This window comes from Mastigoproctus giganteus, chromosome 2 (genome assembly GCF_048544385.1).
Source record: "Mastigoproctus giganteus isolate SK-2022 chromosome 2, ASM4854438v1, whole genome shotgun sequence".
Classification (NCBI taxonomy): Eukaryota; Metazoa; Arthropoda; class Arachnida; order Uropygi; family Thelyphonidae; genus Mastigoproctus; species Mastigoproctus giganteus.
In genome coordinates, this window is record NC_143576.1 from 215,193,871 (window position 1) to 215,211,871 (window position 18,001).

The window sequence follows — 18,001 nt, forward strand, 5'->3', positions numbered from 1 at the left end:
TCAGTTGCCAGCCAAACTAATTCGGTTTTCTGTTTGTTTTATGTTTCAACCGTACAGTGGACATATGTGCTTTTCTCCGCTATAAACAAGTCTGCCAATGTAGTTCGATTTCTTTCTTAAATTAACTGATTTTTTCAGTCGACTTAACATATATGCGTCAAGTACCTATTATCTTCGCCATGTTCCTCTGTCTGCATGTAATGACTTGGTTCCTTATGGATGGAGTTTCATATCCGTGAGCCTTCCCAAATCTCATTAAAATCGAACCAATAAATCCGGCAATTATTATTTTTGTCCGTCCGTTCTAATACAATCTCTGGACTCCCAATGAATGGATTTTTCATGAATTTTATGATCCCAAATTTATTTCAATTGCTTTTCAAACCAGAACAATAGAAATCCGATAATTATTATTATTTTATTCATGACACATAGTCAGATTCAACTGAACCGATCTTAGCCAAACCAATTTAAACCCTTTTCGCGTTTAGAAAAAAGAGTAGAGTAGTTGAGAAGAAATGTTCACAGCATCTGTACTGCAAACCATCCTTCGGCAGCTCATGCTTAAGATCTTCCACCAGAATGCCCGCAGTATTCGCAATGAGTTGAATGTCCTACAGCAAATATTCTTTTTCGAAACGGCAGACATTTTTTGCACTTTGGAAACTTTGCTTGAAATCGGTACAAGAAACGATTGTGTATGCCACAGCTACTGGTATAGGGCCTTTTTTCACATCTCGCTCATATTCAGAGGAGGAGGAAGAGGAGTAGCCATGTTCTGTAAAGATGGAAAGGCATAATTTGTACACCCTGTTTATACCTAAACTCAGCAGTTTGAAGCCTTACTGGGTAACAATTAAGATCAACGTTCTACTTATCGATTTAGGAGTAATTTAAATCCGGCCTAGCTCAGATGAGGAAACCGTAAACTCTGCAATAGGATAGCTAATGAATCTGCTGCATAAGTCAGCCTGTCTTATAATCTGAGGGATTTCAATCTTACTCGGCAAATGCATAAGTTACTGGAAGCCATATTCAGAATTTTCGCTCCTGCTGACCAAAGATTAATAAACAATCAACCAACCATAGAGCAGAATAGACTCGATTTAATCCTGAATTCTACTAATTGTAACTTCGATTCTAGGCCCGGTTCATGTCTATCCACGAGCCGATTTACCGGCACCCAATTTCAATGTCCCATGTACAGGTACTGATGCCCAATTTCAATGTCCTCAATGTGAAAAACGAAAACAGAGTAATTTCTCCAAAATTGCTGAACGTTGAAAAATGCTTGACAGCAGCACAAAGCATCCCGTGAAATTCAATTAAACATTGTCCTGTAGATCTTGCAATGGAGCTCATAACAAAATGGGTATGCAATGGTCTTTATGCTCACTGCACAAATAAACGTTGCCTTTACAATACTTTTCATGGTATTTCACTGATTTAAAACAAAGGCATCGTAGTGCAATACCAAGGTAACTCCTTGGGAAAGCAAAGTTCATTCTCATGTGAGCGATGAAGCAAGAAACTCTTTCTTGTTCACAATCGATAATTATCAATGAGTTATATTTTTGAAATATTACAGCTGAGCTTTGAAGCCTCAGTTGATTTCAGTAATTGACAACTCTCTTTCTAAAGGAATTAATTAAGTCGGTGAATCATTACTTTCCTCTTTTACTAGTAAATTAATAAGAGGAGTTTACCTCAATATAGTACGTGGAACACTTCCGTATGATACCCTCCAGAAATTAAAACGGAAAAAACGAAAAAATCGACAACTTACCGGTACATTAAAGTAAAATATAAATAATTAAAGTAAATTATAAATAATTAAATAATCAATTTAACACAATTCAAAACAATTAAAATTCAAATTAACGCAATTAAAAGAATCTAACGAAAATATTCAAAACGATTTTCCTTCCTTAAGGAAGGAAAATCGTTTTGAATATTTTCGTTAGATTCTTTTAATTGCGTTAATTTGAATTTTAATTGTTTTGAATTGTGTTAAATTGATTATTTAATTATTTATAATTTACTTTAATTATTTATATTTTACTTTAATGTACCGGTAAGTTGTCGATTTTTTCGTTTTTTCCGTTTTAATTTCTGGAGGGTATCATACGGAAGTGTTCCACGTACTATATTGAGGTAAACTCCTCTTATTAATTTACTAATATCATTATCAACGTAGAACATATTGAGTATTACAGCTCTGATTCATACTATCAATTTCCTCTTTTACATAATGGCAGCTGGTTTGGCAGAGAGGTCCAGAGGACTGTCTTCATTAGGTGAGCTACACACCGCTTTCGAAGACTCCAGCGGCATATTTTTTTTGGAGAATCGACACGAACACCTTTATAACCTTTACAAAAAATTAACTACGCGATATGCAAGGTCTCTTCAATCCATCCATTGATGAAGTCAGTATATTATTTGTGGTTTCTGAAGTAGGCTCTTCTCTAAATATCTGTTTTATCATTACAAACGTCATTGAGAAATATTTGCATAAAGTTTGGCAATTAAATCTAGTCTGCCTGAGTTAACAGAAGATTTTTGTTTATGTCTGGGATCATGATGAGGGAACCGTCATCATCCCAGACATAAAAAAAATCTTCTGTTAACTGATGAAAAAACAGATACCGTGGTTCTGATGGGATCCATTCCACATGACTGAAACACTAACTTCGCATATTTTCTGCAAGTGATCTTCATTCAGAAATTCCAAGAGGGGACTTTATCGCTTGACTGGAAGCTGTCCATTACCCTTCCCGTTCCAAAACGAGGCCCCAAAGGATTTCAACCCTAGATCTGCCTTTTTTCCAAAGGTTGTTTTGCCTAGGAACCTATTCCTCAACTATTGGAAATCCAGTCAGCAGAGATTTCTGCCAAACTACTGAGACCTGATAAATCTTCCCGTTAATACATAACATGATCAAAAGTTAGACTTGAGTCATCTCATCGACGTATTTTATTTTTATACCATAAATGTTTCTTGCTTCACATTTTTGGGTTGATTAACACAAAACTACCTTCAAGTCAGCAAACTGCATCTTGGATAAAGAAATCATGTTAGTTTCATCAAAGCCGCGAGGAACCTATTCAGTAACCAATCTCGGAAGAGGTGGGAGAGTTTTTGTTCCATAGGTTTTCAATTCATTGTTTGTTTACAATATTTTTGTTCAAAATTTTAATGTTAATTTAATCTGAAATATGTTAGTATTTTTTCTTTTATCAGAATTACGTACTGAAAGGCCACTTTATTACGTCCACCTACTTTTCATGAAATGGAGAGTTCCTTCATCTAAGAGCATCACGCATTCATATTATGCTGTGTAAAGCAGGCAGACAGATGCGTAGGAATGCTGTATGCATTTCATGCGATAATAATCAAGGCGAAAGATTTAAGTGTCTCTGAAGGTGGCTTGGTATCCAGTGCGAGATGTGCCAGAATGAATATCTCGGGAACTGTCACCCTGTTAGGTTTATCCTTTATGACTGTGTCTCAGATATACCGAGGTTGGTCCAATAACTGAATAACATCCAGACGTCGGCGATTATGTGGTCGGAAACAGCTTGCTAATTCTAGAATCCAACCGAAGCTGACAGTACTTGTGCGAAGTAACAGAAATTCCCCTGTCAGTCAAATAACAATACAGTGGTAACCAAGGAGACATATCAGAGAGGTATGGGGTATTGCAGCCAAAGAACAAACCAGGTTCCACTCCTGTCAGCAAAGAACAAGAATGTACGGTTAGAGTGGCCTCAGGAACATTAACGGTGGATAGTGGAGGATTAGAAAAACCTTGCTGTTCTGACGAATCGCAGTTACCTCTGTTTCACGCACGCTGATGGCTGGAAAGAATTTGGCGGAAACAGAACGAGTCTAAGGAACTATCCTTGTAGGTGCCAACAGTGCAAGCTGGTGGAAGGTGTAAGTGTTGGGGTATTTTTTGTGCACAGCTCTCCTTCCCTCAGATACTAGTGGAGCAATATTTGGATGCCATAAGCTATCTGAAAGCTGTTTCCAACCAGAAGCATCCTTTTAGGCTACAGCGTATCCATCTGCAAATGGATTCTTCCAGCAGGATAATGCGCCATGCCAGGCCATAATTATACAGATATAGTTCCGGGAGCGTGATTTTGAATTCAGCCTACTGTGGTGGCCTTACCAGTTGCAAGATCTCAATCCAGTTGAGCCCCTGTGGGATGAGGTAGGAAAAGCTTTTCGGAGTAGAGATACACAACAATACAATTTGCAACGACTGCTGTATAAATAAATTGAGTCAACATGAACTAGCTTGCACGTTTTTGATACTTCATTGAGTTTTCCTCGCATACAGCGCAGTTGATATAACCATTGTCCTCTTCACACCAGATTGAAAAGACCTGAGTTTGAATCCCGTCAATGATGTGAAGAATGAATTTTTATGGTGTTTTCTCTCTGAACTCGGGTTTTTCGTCTAGCAAACAGGCAAATCGATATAGAATACACGCAATTTATAGACATAATATATACGGAAAATTATGGTCTCAGTCACCACTGCACTTAAAACCCTACAACAAACAATCTTCATTGAGTCCATACGACGACGAATCCAGGCTATTAGAGCTAAAGGGAGACCTACTTGCTATAAAGCATGTATACCTAATAAAGTCGCCACTCAGTGTAAAATAAACAATTAGGCCTTTAAAATTTTTTCATTATGTTTCTGTTTAAGTAAAACTTGAAGAAATGCAATGCATTCTGAAATGGTGTTGGAAGAATGGCGCCCCTCCGCATTTTCATTCTGGTGTACGTGCCTAAAGACAGCTATTTTCCTGAAAGATGAACAGGTTGCAGGGAAGAATGCTTTTTAATACCCTGAAGGTCAATTTGGAAGGTTGCTTTTAATACTCCACTCCCCCCTAGGACTTTTACATAGGGATATCGTGTATCTTGTGTGAGTGATGACAGTAAACATATTGAACCTCTAGCAATTTATGTAAAGTTTTGTTTCTATGTATTTAAAATTGGAAATGTATTTGTATTTCGTTTCATAAATAATGTATTTGAAACTATTTTTGGTTAATGTTTATCAACTAAACTAGTCTCTCTCTCTCTCTCTCCCCAAACCATAGCCCAGATTTTTTTCTCCAGTAATCAGACATCCCAAAGGAGAATAACAAATTTATAGATATAATAAACAGTAGGTATAGCAATTTTGTTTGGTAAATAGAAATAGAAAATGTTTCTTTGTTTTATCAATAAACTTTCCGAGATACAGGGCCTAGATGCATGTTAAGTACCAAAGCAGCGAATACTGTAACAAGTCAATATAGTATTTTGTAATTGCTTGAATTCTTCGGTCGGTTTGCTCTTTTCTGGAAATAAATCCAATTTTTCGGGAGAACAAAATCATGCAGCTCCTGCTGAGACCGGATAACTCGGCCACAATTGAATGAAATAAAGCAATTAAAATTCCTTCCGTTATTCACGAGATTCGAGCCCATTCTTTTTCCATCCAGCGTAGGAAGATAGTGATTATAATCATTCTGTTGAATGTTCTGAGATGTAGCATATCAAAGTGCTTATAAGTAATTTTGACTCACTTGTATTTCTGTTGTAGAACAAATATATCTTATTATTTGAGCTTCGATTTATTGTCATTTCTGTTCGGTTAAATCCCACCATAGAGAGAATTTTGACGAGAGAATGTGCCCTAGAGGTTTCCTTTAAGATAATTATATTATCAGTAACCTTCTAACCTGGTAATATTGATGGATAAATCACATACGATTAAATTCGATTTGTTAAGTTATACCTAGGAACAATTAGTATGCTGTCGCTTTGGCTTTCAACCTTCGAGCATTTGTATCACCGTTTTCTAGATATAGTTACATACATGAGAGATGATTCCGATAAAGCCTGTTCTCGTCTTTGTGGTCTTCGTACCACGGTTGGTATAATCGCCATCCACCCACACCTGATGGTAAAGACCTGAGTTCGAATCTCGCCAATGATGCGAGGAATTTTTAAGGGACTTTTTCGCGTGTCTGTCGCATATCACTTACAGAAAGCACAGTGGATCTAATCACCATCCTCACCACATCTGGCGGGTAACACTTTTCGAGGTTGTCTCTTTAAATGTAACTTAACTTTTAATGAATCTTTATTAGTTTAGGCAAGTTTAGGCAATAATTTTTGATATCGGAAAGGTCATTTGAACTACCATATGGATGCAGTACAAAATATTGGCATTTTGTCACAAAGCTAACCAAACTAATGTATAAATTGTCTGGCTCTTGTTAGACAAAATCCGAAGCGCTCTTAGAACATGAACAATAATAAATTGTTTGGTTTGGCAACAAACCAAACTTGATTATACAAATCAAGAAATCTATTCCAATAAAAGAGAATTGCTGCAAAAGAAATCTTCAGTACAAATACTAAATAAAAAAAAAAAGTTGGTGCTTTCAGAATCCAGTCTTCCCTTTTCCCCGTCTGTAATAAAGGGGAAAAAAAAGCAGGAGCTTATCTTTATTGTCAATTCCCAGTGAAAATCACTTCCTTTGTGAGTTTTCGCGTATCGATAAGAAAAGTAGGTCTCACGTCATTCCTTTTTTCATCTTCATGCTTCTGAAGTCCGGAAGAAGGTATATTGACAATGCACCTAAATTAATTGACCTGCCAGGTCACAGAAATTCTTAAAGTGATTTGGTGCTCCTAATCCTGCCAAAGTGACTACCCGGAAGAACGAGCTGTTCAGTTAATTACGTGGCGAAGAGGATTAAGAGATTATAGACGGTGGTATGGAGCTACCGAGATGGATTACATAACCTCGCTTGTGCCGTAGAAGAAAAGGCCAAAAGGCTGCAACATGTAACGTAGAAGTAGAGACTTAAATTAGAGTACAATGAAAACTAGCGAACTGGAACTGGCTATGAAATGATCGTGATTCATCTGATCCCAGCTAAGACTCTAACTCTTTTTTGTGTTTGTGGATGGAAAGTAAGTTTAGCAACGTCTTTATATGTTTCGCACCACGTCTTGTTTTAATACAATTCCACGAAAGAATGGAATCAAAAGACAAGGTTTTAATCTGTATTTTTAAAAACAATGGTGCAAGTGGATACAGGAAAAGTCACTGCCTTCATTTTATTCTGATTGAAAAATTCCTAATCGATACGAATGCTTTGTTCGGTATTTTCTTCTTCGGTATGTGGTCCCCAGTGATCTGATCTCAATCCAACTGGGCACGTCTGAGATGAGGTGGAAAGAGCTTTTCGGAGTAGAGATCCAAATCCATCTACTTGGCAACAACTGCCGGATACTCTGTTTGTTTTTGAGTATTTTAGAATTTGTAGTTGTCTAGATTATTTTTAGCCTTTATGGCCACAGTCCAGGGATGAAAATACACAAATAGAGTAAAGCTGGTGCCTGGTAGTTTGCATCAATATTTAGGTTTCCAAGTGTCAGAATATTAGAAAACCTTCAGTTAGAAAAAATAAAAACGAATATTTAAAGGAATTCTAACAGTTAACTGTGATGCGATAACTACATTGAAACATGAATCATCAAATTGCCCTGATTCGAAATTGTATAATGTTATGAAGCTGGTAATCATTTTGTCAGGCGTTATACTTTATAAAATAAACCTGTCATATTAGGACCACACGAGAATCTACTCATCTGTCCATTAATAATATGTCCATAAATTATGTGTCCTCTGGTCAATTTGTCTGTTCTTTTTTCAGACGAAACCCGAGTTTCCAGGAGACAAAACTATGGTACCCTAGACCGAGACCGATTAACTCGGCCACAATGTGAAAAATACATAATTTTCTTGCGTAATTGACTGGATTCAAACTCAAGTCTTTTCCACCCGGTGTGGGGACGACGGTGATTATAACGACCGTGACACTCACGGGGGCTCATTCACTTGGAAAATACTTTTAAGAGGTTGCCACTTTAAATGTAACTTACCTTTTGGTGCATCTTCATTTAGGTTAGGCAATACATTTTTGGTATCGGAGAAGTCATTTTGAATTACATTATATAAATGTTGTGGATGAAATCCAAAATGCAGACACTTTGTGTTAGCATAAAATCCGAACTGCTGTTAGACAGAACATGAACAATAATAAATCGTAAGGATTTCAGTTATTTGGTCACCGAAACTTCAGCAACGACGACCCAAATTGTGAGCGGAGTCGAGCATGCGCTAGTCTGGGCTAGTGGAAGGGATGGGGATGCACTGCACACGATCCAACGCATTAGACCATCCATCTCCCTCATTTCTGGATCGTCTTAAAAGTACAGAGAGAGAGTCAGAGTCCTTTTGACATCAGTAGAGTCCTGTCAGTTTCTTTTCTTTTTTGGTGCTGTTCTCTTTAACATCTTTATTAATGACCTTAGAAGTGTAATTGACAACAGCCAATTTCAGATCTTGACCTATGCGGACAATGTCAAAATTTTTTGGACTGCAATTCTGACGTTAATCGCCTTCAGCAAATAATTCCTGTTGGAAAATCAATAAAACCGACAATGGATTCACAGTTATTGTAATTTCCTTTCTTTCTCTCTGATATTAAGAAGAAGAAAATCGCTTCGCCTTCAGATTCGCCTTGTTATTCACTGCTTAGATATTTTCATGGTTTCAGAGGTTGAGATTCTCTGGGTTTTGTTTTGTTTTTGAACAACTGTAAATTTACTATCTATGTCAGAAATGTAGTTCGCCAAGTGAAGAAGAAGAAGGGGCTTTGTTAAAGGAAAAACAACAAACATGGACGTACCGGAATCCACATTTCTCCGTTTTTTTTTTTTTTTTTTGAAAGCTCTTTTCGTTGTTGTTGCAGTAAGGTTTTAGAAGCATCAGCGACTAAGGCCATATTGCTCCGTCGCGTGTGTTCTGTGGTCTATTTTCTGTTTGCTGAACGAAAAACACGAGTTTACGGGAGAAAAAACCATGCTATCTTCGCCTGAGACCGAATAACTCAGCCACGTTGTGAAAAAGGCCTATAAAAATTCCTCGCGTCATAGACGGAGTCTTTACCATCCGGTGTGTATGTGCAAGACGACGATTCTATCCACTGTGTTACCAACGAGTTTCAAGGCTCTTGTCCTGCCAATCATTGAATTTATCTGTTCTTTTTGGAATCTGTACACGTTTACACCTGAATTAATGGAAGACCGATGTTCTACTGTACTATCTTCTACAAGGATCCCTGTCATTGTTTCAGTTTGGAGTCGCTCGAAACCTAAAGACTTTTATATGATCCCAAACTGCCACACCAAATCTTCATTGGACAGATTCTCTTATTAGACCTCCTTCATCATCCCACCGTGGGCAGCATACCACGGGTCACAATTAATACAAGTGAATTAATCTCTCTCTCTCTATCTCTCATTTGGTATGAAGAAGCAACATCTCTCAGATAAAACTTTCTTTTCATATAAACAGGTACATCAGCAATGCTTACTTGATGTGCATCAGCAAAGCTTCTTATCTCAGAAATTTCTCTTGCCAATGAACTCAACTTGGATTCGACTACAAACTTCCAAAGAAATTTTTAAAGTTTTTCGCAAACTTCTGCAGGCAGGAACATCACAAAGCTGACTTTGAAACCGTACACGAAGCTATGATTAATTGCTGTTCTGCAAATTCAGTGACATTTTTTGATTATTTATTGACTGCCTCTAAAATTCATCTGCGCGAAGTATTTTTGTTTGCCATGTTCTCTGTAAACGGTGTAACTATTTAATCATCAACACCATAAGCGTGTACTATAAATAGTCTAAAATAATACTTCCATGCAAGTAGCATAAATATTTTCTTGAAGATGTTTTCCCAGTAATCTTTCCTGTTTGGTGTCATTTCCCATATATAATATCTTTATTGCAATCAGTAGCTTGGAGATAACGGCTTCATCTAACGTGTATCACCCATCTCTTTTCACCTGTAAGTTCAATTATATATTCGAATTTCATTTTATTATTGTGTAAATTGTATGTTCTCTTTCTCCTTTACTATACACAGTAAATGGCTTAACTGCCATGTATACTTTGATTAAAACAAAATAAAATGAATATAACTAGTGCTTCATAAATATATATAACTAATATTTTACTATTACTACTAACTAAATTATTATATTAGGCCACCCGAATATTTAAATTCATCTGCCGTGCATTGCGTCTTATGTCTGTAAATTGCGTGTGTTCTCTGGTCGATTTGTCTGTTTTGCTGGACGAAAAATCCCAGTTTCTGGGAGGGAAACCTTGCTATCTACGCCTAAAACCGACTAACTCAGCCATGGAGTGAAAAAAGCCCATTAAAGTTCCTCGCGTCATCGACGGGATTCGAACCCTGGCGATGATGGACTCCATAGCTGAAGCAACGTCAAAGCTTTCATATTGACCTATAAACTCTACCTTGGAAAATCTGTGTTGAAAATGTGTCTACAGCTATCAACACCCTCCCTCAATCACTGCCTAGTGCCCATTTCTAAGCATGAGGACTTGTGCCTGGTTCTATTATCTGGCGCTGCTGCACCAATTTGTCGTCCAGTTCAATGAGTGAAATACCAAAGGACAGGAGTCCTCAGGCAGCCTAACCCGAAGGAAAAAAATAACAAATTTACTAGTATAAAGTTGAATGCATGTTAAAATATAATTTTAAATACTAGATTAACTTATAACCCAAGAAAAGACTACACAGCTTGTGTAGTCTTGTCCTAAAACTAGATAAGAATCGGAGTACATACAGGTCGTTAGCCCCTTAAAACAATTAAACCAAAAATTCTCAATCCCAGAGAACAAATAAATCCTTCTATATATAGTTAATACCATTACATCCGTTCCAAATTATTACTCATTTAAGAAAACAAAATTTAGTTTCTAAGTTAAAAGCTGTTTGATAAGGTAAGGTAGAAATATAAAGTCATTAATACATCAGTATATTGTCCGCTTCTCGAATTAGTAAACAAGGTGGGTCTTCTTTTAAACACCTTGTCAGAAAAAGATTGGAGTGCCGCAAAGTTCTTGGCACCTTGAATCAAAATATTGAGGTTATCAGTCCTAAGAGGTGAGTGCTGTTAAATAGTTCTTGGCTGAAGTCGTCATAAGCCGGGCAATAAAGCACAACATGCCTCCAATCTTCTACTGCTCCACAAAAACGCAAAGGGTCAGGTTCAAGTCCAAATTTCCCCAATTTATCCGCAGTGAGCCATGTCCAGTAATTAAATATGACGTTGTCATTGAAGGATAAAACCATCCCATAACTTTCTTATTTACGGCAAATGTTGAATCTTCAATGAACTTCCTGGTAGTGAGTCCTGTTTCTGGATTGCCATCTGTATTTTCACTTCTCAGTGAATTTTGTCCAAATATTAACTTTCTCCTGCCGAATATCCGTGGCCGGATTACTTACAATGTCGAGGATTTGAGTTGCCAAATATTTCTTTAAGTTAGAAACCATGCCTTGGTAAGCCACATAAAGGTCAATCGGAATACAACCTGAGATCACTTGTAATGCATTGGTTGATGTTTTTCTGCAGCATCTGTGGGTTGCCAATATAATCTTTCTCTGCAATGATAAGAGTTTGGCCTTCACTGTGACGTGAGTAACCCTAGGAAACCATATGGCAGCCGCATATACTACAATTGGTAAAAATATAGCTTTATAATATAATGCCAAAGTTTTGTGCTTTATAACCCATTCAGCTCTGGAGAGCCTAATCACATTGGCAGTAAACTTCTTAATCTTTTCAGCTAAGTTCTTTACGTGGGGATAAAAGAAAATTTATCATCAATTAAGAGACCAAGATATTTATTTTGAGAAACATAAGGAATTTGGACATTGTTGATATGAAGTTAAGGAGGTCTGTTATAATCCAGTTTATTATTAAAGATCATCATTTTGTTTTCGTCTCAGAAATTTTTAATTTGTTTATTCTAGACCATTCCAGCAAATCATCCAGGATTCCTTTCTCATTTGTGTTTCTAGCAAAAGCCTTGACTTGCCTGGAACCGAATTTGACTTTCTTTTACTAACCATTGGTCTAAAACAGAATTTTAGAGGAGAGGCCCAAGGACCGAGCCTTGTGGGCATCCTCTGGAAATGAATTTTGAAAATACCAAATGTTGTGAGATGACTTTTATCTGCCTATTTGAAAAATAAGATCTAAAAACCTGATATAGTAAATCATCACATTCTGCCTCTCGGAGTGACCTGAGGGCGCTTTCCCACCAGAATGTATCGAAAGTGCCCTCAAAGTCGATAAAAATAACCATCATGTATTTCTTGTTCGTTTTACATAGAGTCACCAAATTTTTTATAGCATCTTCAGTGGAGGAGCCCTTCTTAAAGGCGAGTTGTCAATTAGAAATCCTATTACTTGTAGCCAAAACCTTCTTTATCCTAGGCGCTAATAATCTCTCATAAAGCTTTCCAAGATTTCCTAGAAGGGATATAGGGCCATATGCCTTGGGATCCGTTGCCAATTTTCCAGGCTTTCTGAGCATCTTTAATAACGTAATCTTCCAAAACTGTGGAAAAGTCCCCTCTAATAGATATTTGTTGAAGACATTCAACAATATCTGTGGAAAATGTTGGTGAAATCTTTTGATTGCCGTATTTTCAACTAATCCCATTCCAGGACATTTTGACAGATTGGTTTTAGAAATTGCAAGTGCAAGTTCATCTAGACTAAAGAGTTCCGTGTAATTTGATCCCTTGTAAGATCCATTAACGAACCTTATCTCAGCTTATAATACTCTACTGTATGATATCAAATATTATTAAATACTTAATATTTTTTATATTTTTTTATATAAAAAAGATTCGTCGGATACTAATCGCCGGACCACCCACAGAGGGTTTCCCCTAGCAGTTATTCTATGTTCTGTCCCACAAATCCCAAAACTAGCTCTGTCATCCAGCTCTATCATCTTCTTTTGGAATGTTTGAAGTAATAATAGTCCACTCAACATAAGGTGAAGGGGGCGAGCAAAGCACGCACCAAACAGCACAAACATACGCTGCCCTACCATTAATATCCATACACCTGCCTTTAGACAGAAAAGAGCTTTTATTGATTTATTTATACTCTCAACCAGCTTTTTATAAATGTCAGGTGATATGTTCCTCCACCAGTACGGCTTTGTTCTTTGGACAATCTCGACGTGCACGTACCCGACGATCCAATACATCCCAAAGATGCTCGATCGGGTTCAGATCAGCACTTTGGGCTGGCCAATCCAACTTTTCCACACCCATGTCTTCAAACAACTTTGTTACGACCCGAGCAGTATGGCATGGCACGTTGCCTTGCTGATACAAGTATGGGCCTTCCCCGCAGTATTGCCATAATGTTGGAAGTGCATAATTGTCCAGGCTATCCTGTATTGCACAGCATTAACAGGCTATCCTGGTATTGCATTAATGGGCCGAACCCAAACCATGAAAGGAGCCCCATACCACGACACTGCCTCCACCAAACTTCAATGTTGGGAGGATACAATCAGGAAGGAACTGTTCCCCTGGCATTCGCCACACCAAGGAACGGCCATCAGACTAGTAGGGTGCGAATCTGTCTGGAGTCCACGTTCAAATTTTTTTCGAATTAAAATTTATTTTCTGAATGTCTAATAATATACTTCTCTTTTGCCATTAAATATTCTGCTTGCCTGCTTTAGGATAATTTATCTTTCCATCTTCTACTTACTCTTCTTCTACTTCATTATACAAAATGTATCATATCATCCTGATTAATGTTTGGATTGTTCCAAATTATATTATTTAATCTCCCTATATTCTACTCGCTTTTAATGCTTGTTCTTCTACCTCCTTTTTCTGCTACTCCTTTGATATTTTTCTGTATTAATAGATAGTTATATTTCTTCTATCATTTTCTCTTCTAATTCGAATCCACATCCACATCTTTTTCTATCATTAGATTTTTTCCCCCTATGGATATTTCCATATTATACTCTTTTGCTTTTTTATTAAAACAATTTGGAATTCTTCAAATTGTTTTCATTATCTGCTATTAATAAATCTTTTATTGCAATAATACTACTGCGTCATCTGAATAGAAGATTTTTCTTTATTTGCTTAATTAATTACTTCATACATTATGAGCCTAAAGAGATTAGAACAGCCGAGTCTCCTTTGCCTTATTCCTTCAGTTATTTCTTCCATATATCTCCTTGATCTCTTTCAACTTCACTCTATCAAAAGCTTTTGTTAAATATGCGAAACACATTTAAATTGGTCTGTTGTAATCTAACTCTATTGCCGGCTTTATCTGAGCAGTGCAGGTAGGCTGCTAAGACAGCATATGGGGTTTTGTCTATGATATACAAGAATTTTTCTAAGGAGGTGATTATTCCTTAGCATAAGGCAATCATCAAGCCTCATTTTGAGTACTGCGTACAGTTCTGTAGAGCTGCTGGAACGAGTACAAAGTAGGGCAACGAGATTGATGAGGGGAAGAAAGGGATGCTCTTCTCAAGAAAAGTTTCAGTTTTGAAGCGTCTGCAGGCTAGACACCTGTGAGGTGATCTGACTGAAGTGTTTCAGGCTTTGAATGGATTGAGCAAGCTCAATGCTGATGGGATTCTTCCCATCAGCATTGAGCTTGCTCAATGGGATTCTTCCCATCGATGGGATTCTTCCCATCAGCACTGAGTGTGCTCAATCCATGAGGAGGGCAGGAATTCAAACTGAAGAAAGACGGGTGGTTGACTGCTGGAACAAACTTTCCGTCTGATGTTGTGGAAATGGGTAGTTTGAATAAATCCAAGGAAGAACTGACAAACCGTCTTTTGGTATACTTTTCTTTAAAAATTTAATTCAATATTTTAATTAATTCTATAGTTAAGTTTTCTTCCCCATATTTTAATAAGTTATTATTTAATTCATCTATATCTGCACTTTATTTATTAACTTTCCTATTATTTTTCTCTGTTTGATAATATTTGTTGCTCTTTGCCCATATATTTTTAAAATATCTTTTTAAAAAAATTTAAAATCCATGTAACTGATCCATCTTTATTATTTAATTCTTTTTCTCCGATTCCGTATTATTGGAGACTTTTTTTCGTGCACCATAAAAATCATGTTCTAATTCATTCGAAAATTTAGTTTAATATGCTCTTTCCATTTATACCAATTTTAATCATTTTCGTGGATGGAACAATTGGTAGAATCGCCGTCCTCCCACACAGGATGGAAAAGACATGAGCTCGAGTCCCGTCGATGACGCGAGGAATATTTATGGGCCATTTTCACAAAATGGCTGAGTTAGTTGGTCTCGGGCGAGGGTAGCATGGTTTTTTCTCCCCGAAAATCTGGTTTTTCGTTCAACACAAGAGAAAACCGACCTCAGAACACACACGCAATTTACAGACAGTATGCAATATGACCTTAGTAGCTGATACTCCTAAAAAAACCCCAACAACCACACCTACCCATCTGTTTTATTTCATAAATTTTCCTGATATGATTTTGCTTTGATCTTAGCCAAGTCTTTTACTTCTTCTACACACCACGGTGTCCATTTTAATTTGTTTTTTTATATTCCGTTATCTTAATGTTTCAAATGCTTCTTTATTTATATAAATATTGATCCTTTTCCATGCTTTTTCTATTAATCGATTTTGATGTCCCATTTCTTTTTGATTCTAAATATTCTCTTAGTTCAAACTGAACATGGCTGATGGCAGTCAGTAACATTGAGTTGTGCAACACTACAACAACCTAAATCAACGGTGGCTGACGTGATCACCAAATGGGGAAGTCATAGTGCTAATATACCCGGACACTTTCGGGTAGAATGCAGAAATTGACGCAAACAGACCGATAGACACTCAGAAGAGTGGTAAGTATATCCCTCCTCAGTTGCACATCGAATAATATCAACCAGGAGTTCAGGGAGGCCACAGAAACTGATATTAGTACAAGATCTGGCGAAAGATCCATCCATTTTGACGCGTGGTCGGAAAAAAGAAAGTTAGAATGCTCCCTTGACTGTTTGATCGTAAAATTAAATCAGTTTTTAGAGAAGTGTGGAAATTCTAATGAAAAGTCTTCCAGAAAATGGTATTCAGAAAATTTTCCATCCACACGACAGATGTTAGAATGAGTGTATAAAGCCACAAATGCAGAGAATACTTTGAAGATGACCACATCCACTAAAGGTTAGCGATAATACTTCATTCCAACGTATCCGAAATGGACTTTCAAAGAGATGCAATTGAAATATATCAATATTTGGTAGCATATCTTATTTTTGTAGGTCAATTTGCGCAATAATTTTTGTATTATTATAATGGCTGAATGATTCCAGGAAGCGGATTTTGTCTGCGCGTATCAATACAAAAGGGTAAAAAAATGGTAAACAAATTCAAATTTTTTCTTGCAACCAATTGTTTTTATGACTTCGTGATAGTAATTAATATTCGTCTACCACTTCTACTGGACTTTCCAACTTTTATAGCTCGATCAAATAAGGGATCTATGTGATTAACTCTTCATTTTTGTGTTAAAATACAACAACTCTTTGAAACCCTTTGACTCCATTTTTAGCTTTCTCTGACAGTAATTTCTTGAACTCAACTTGTCTTACCCCACCAGCGGTTTGTTGTATTTCTAAACTAAAGCAAATATTGTGTTTTAAGTGTGAATCATTAACTATTCGCTAATTTTTAGCTTCTAATCACAATTTTGTATAATAGATTTCAAATGCAAATCATTCAACCATAAATGTATATATTGGTAGAGTATGGAATAAATATGTGTAATGTTTCACCAAAGAAAGGAGACACATCTCAGCATGGATCACATTTATTGTACTTTTTAGCAGGAACACTGGAGTATGTTTAACTCCTGGCAGTTCTAAATTATAAACATTTGTTCTGGGGTACATGTATACTGGAAAGTTTTCTTTTTGTCATGCCAAATCCTTTGCTCCTTATCATGGAATACTCATATCCACTTAGCCAAAGTACAAACATTAAATCTATTAATAGCCTAGCATCTTTATTGCATTGCCATGGTAACTGACATACACGCGAATCTGATATGAAACAGCTAGAGAAGAGCCCAAAAAACATTCTTCTCTAGAACAGTATGAGGAATTCAACTACGTGTGGCACGTGATTAAACTTTTTTGTTTGTTTTTTTTGTGCGCTCCTTGTTAGTCATATTTTTTTCCGGTCTAATGAGCACGCGCAGAGAGCCTACCTGCTGTATAAAAATAGGAAGGTTACAAGACTTCCATAGAAGAGATATGCAGTTAAACCAGCTTTATAATAAACTGCATGAACTGCATCAAGTCAGCCATGAAAGAACAGCTTTCTCATTTGTTTTTTTTTAAAGTCAAGAGTAAATATACATATTCATATATATATATACACACGCACGCACACACACACACAGTTCCGCATGCTGCACGGAACAGTTAAACTTATGACCTGCTCGTGAAAGCTGTTTATAGTTAAACACGCTTAATACAGAGGAAGGGAGAAAAAATAATAATAATAATAAAAACAGAAAACTATCTTACAATGAAATATCGAAAATGCTTATTTACAAGACTAGATTATTGGCTTCGCGTTTTATAAGAGATATTTAAATATAAATATATTTGAACTAGTAAATATGAAAATGGATACCATTTTGGATATTTTATTGAATTCGTATTAGATGTACATTCTGATGCAAGAGGACATGCACGCAGAAAGAAAGATAGAAAGAGAGATACGAATTCGGCCCACTATATGCGTTGATATAAGCGACTTATTTATCTATTGCTCCATAGCAACACTAGTGTTGCTATGGGAGCAGTGTTTTTTCATTCAGGTGGTATTTAATCCACCTGGATGAAAAACCACTACTTAAAGAACCATTTGTTTCCGATTAGCCAGAAGAAAATCCGGATATTTTTGTCAAGCAGTCTTCACCAATGGCTGAGCCATAGTAAGAAGAAAGCCCAAAAATATCTCTGGTAT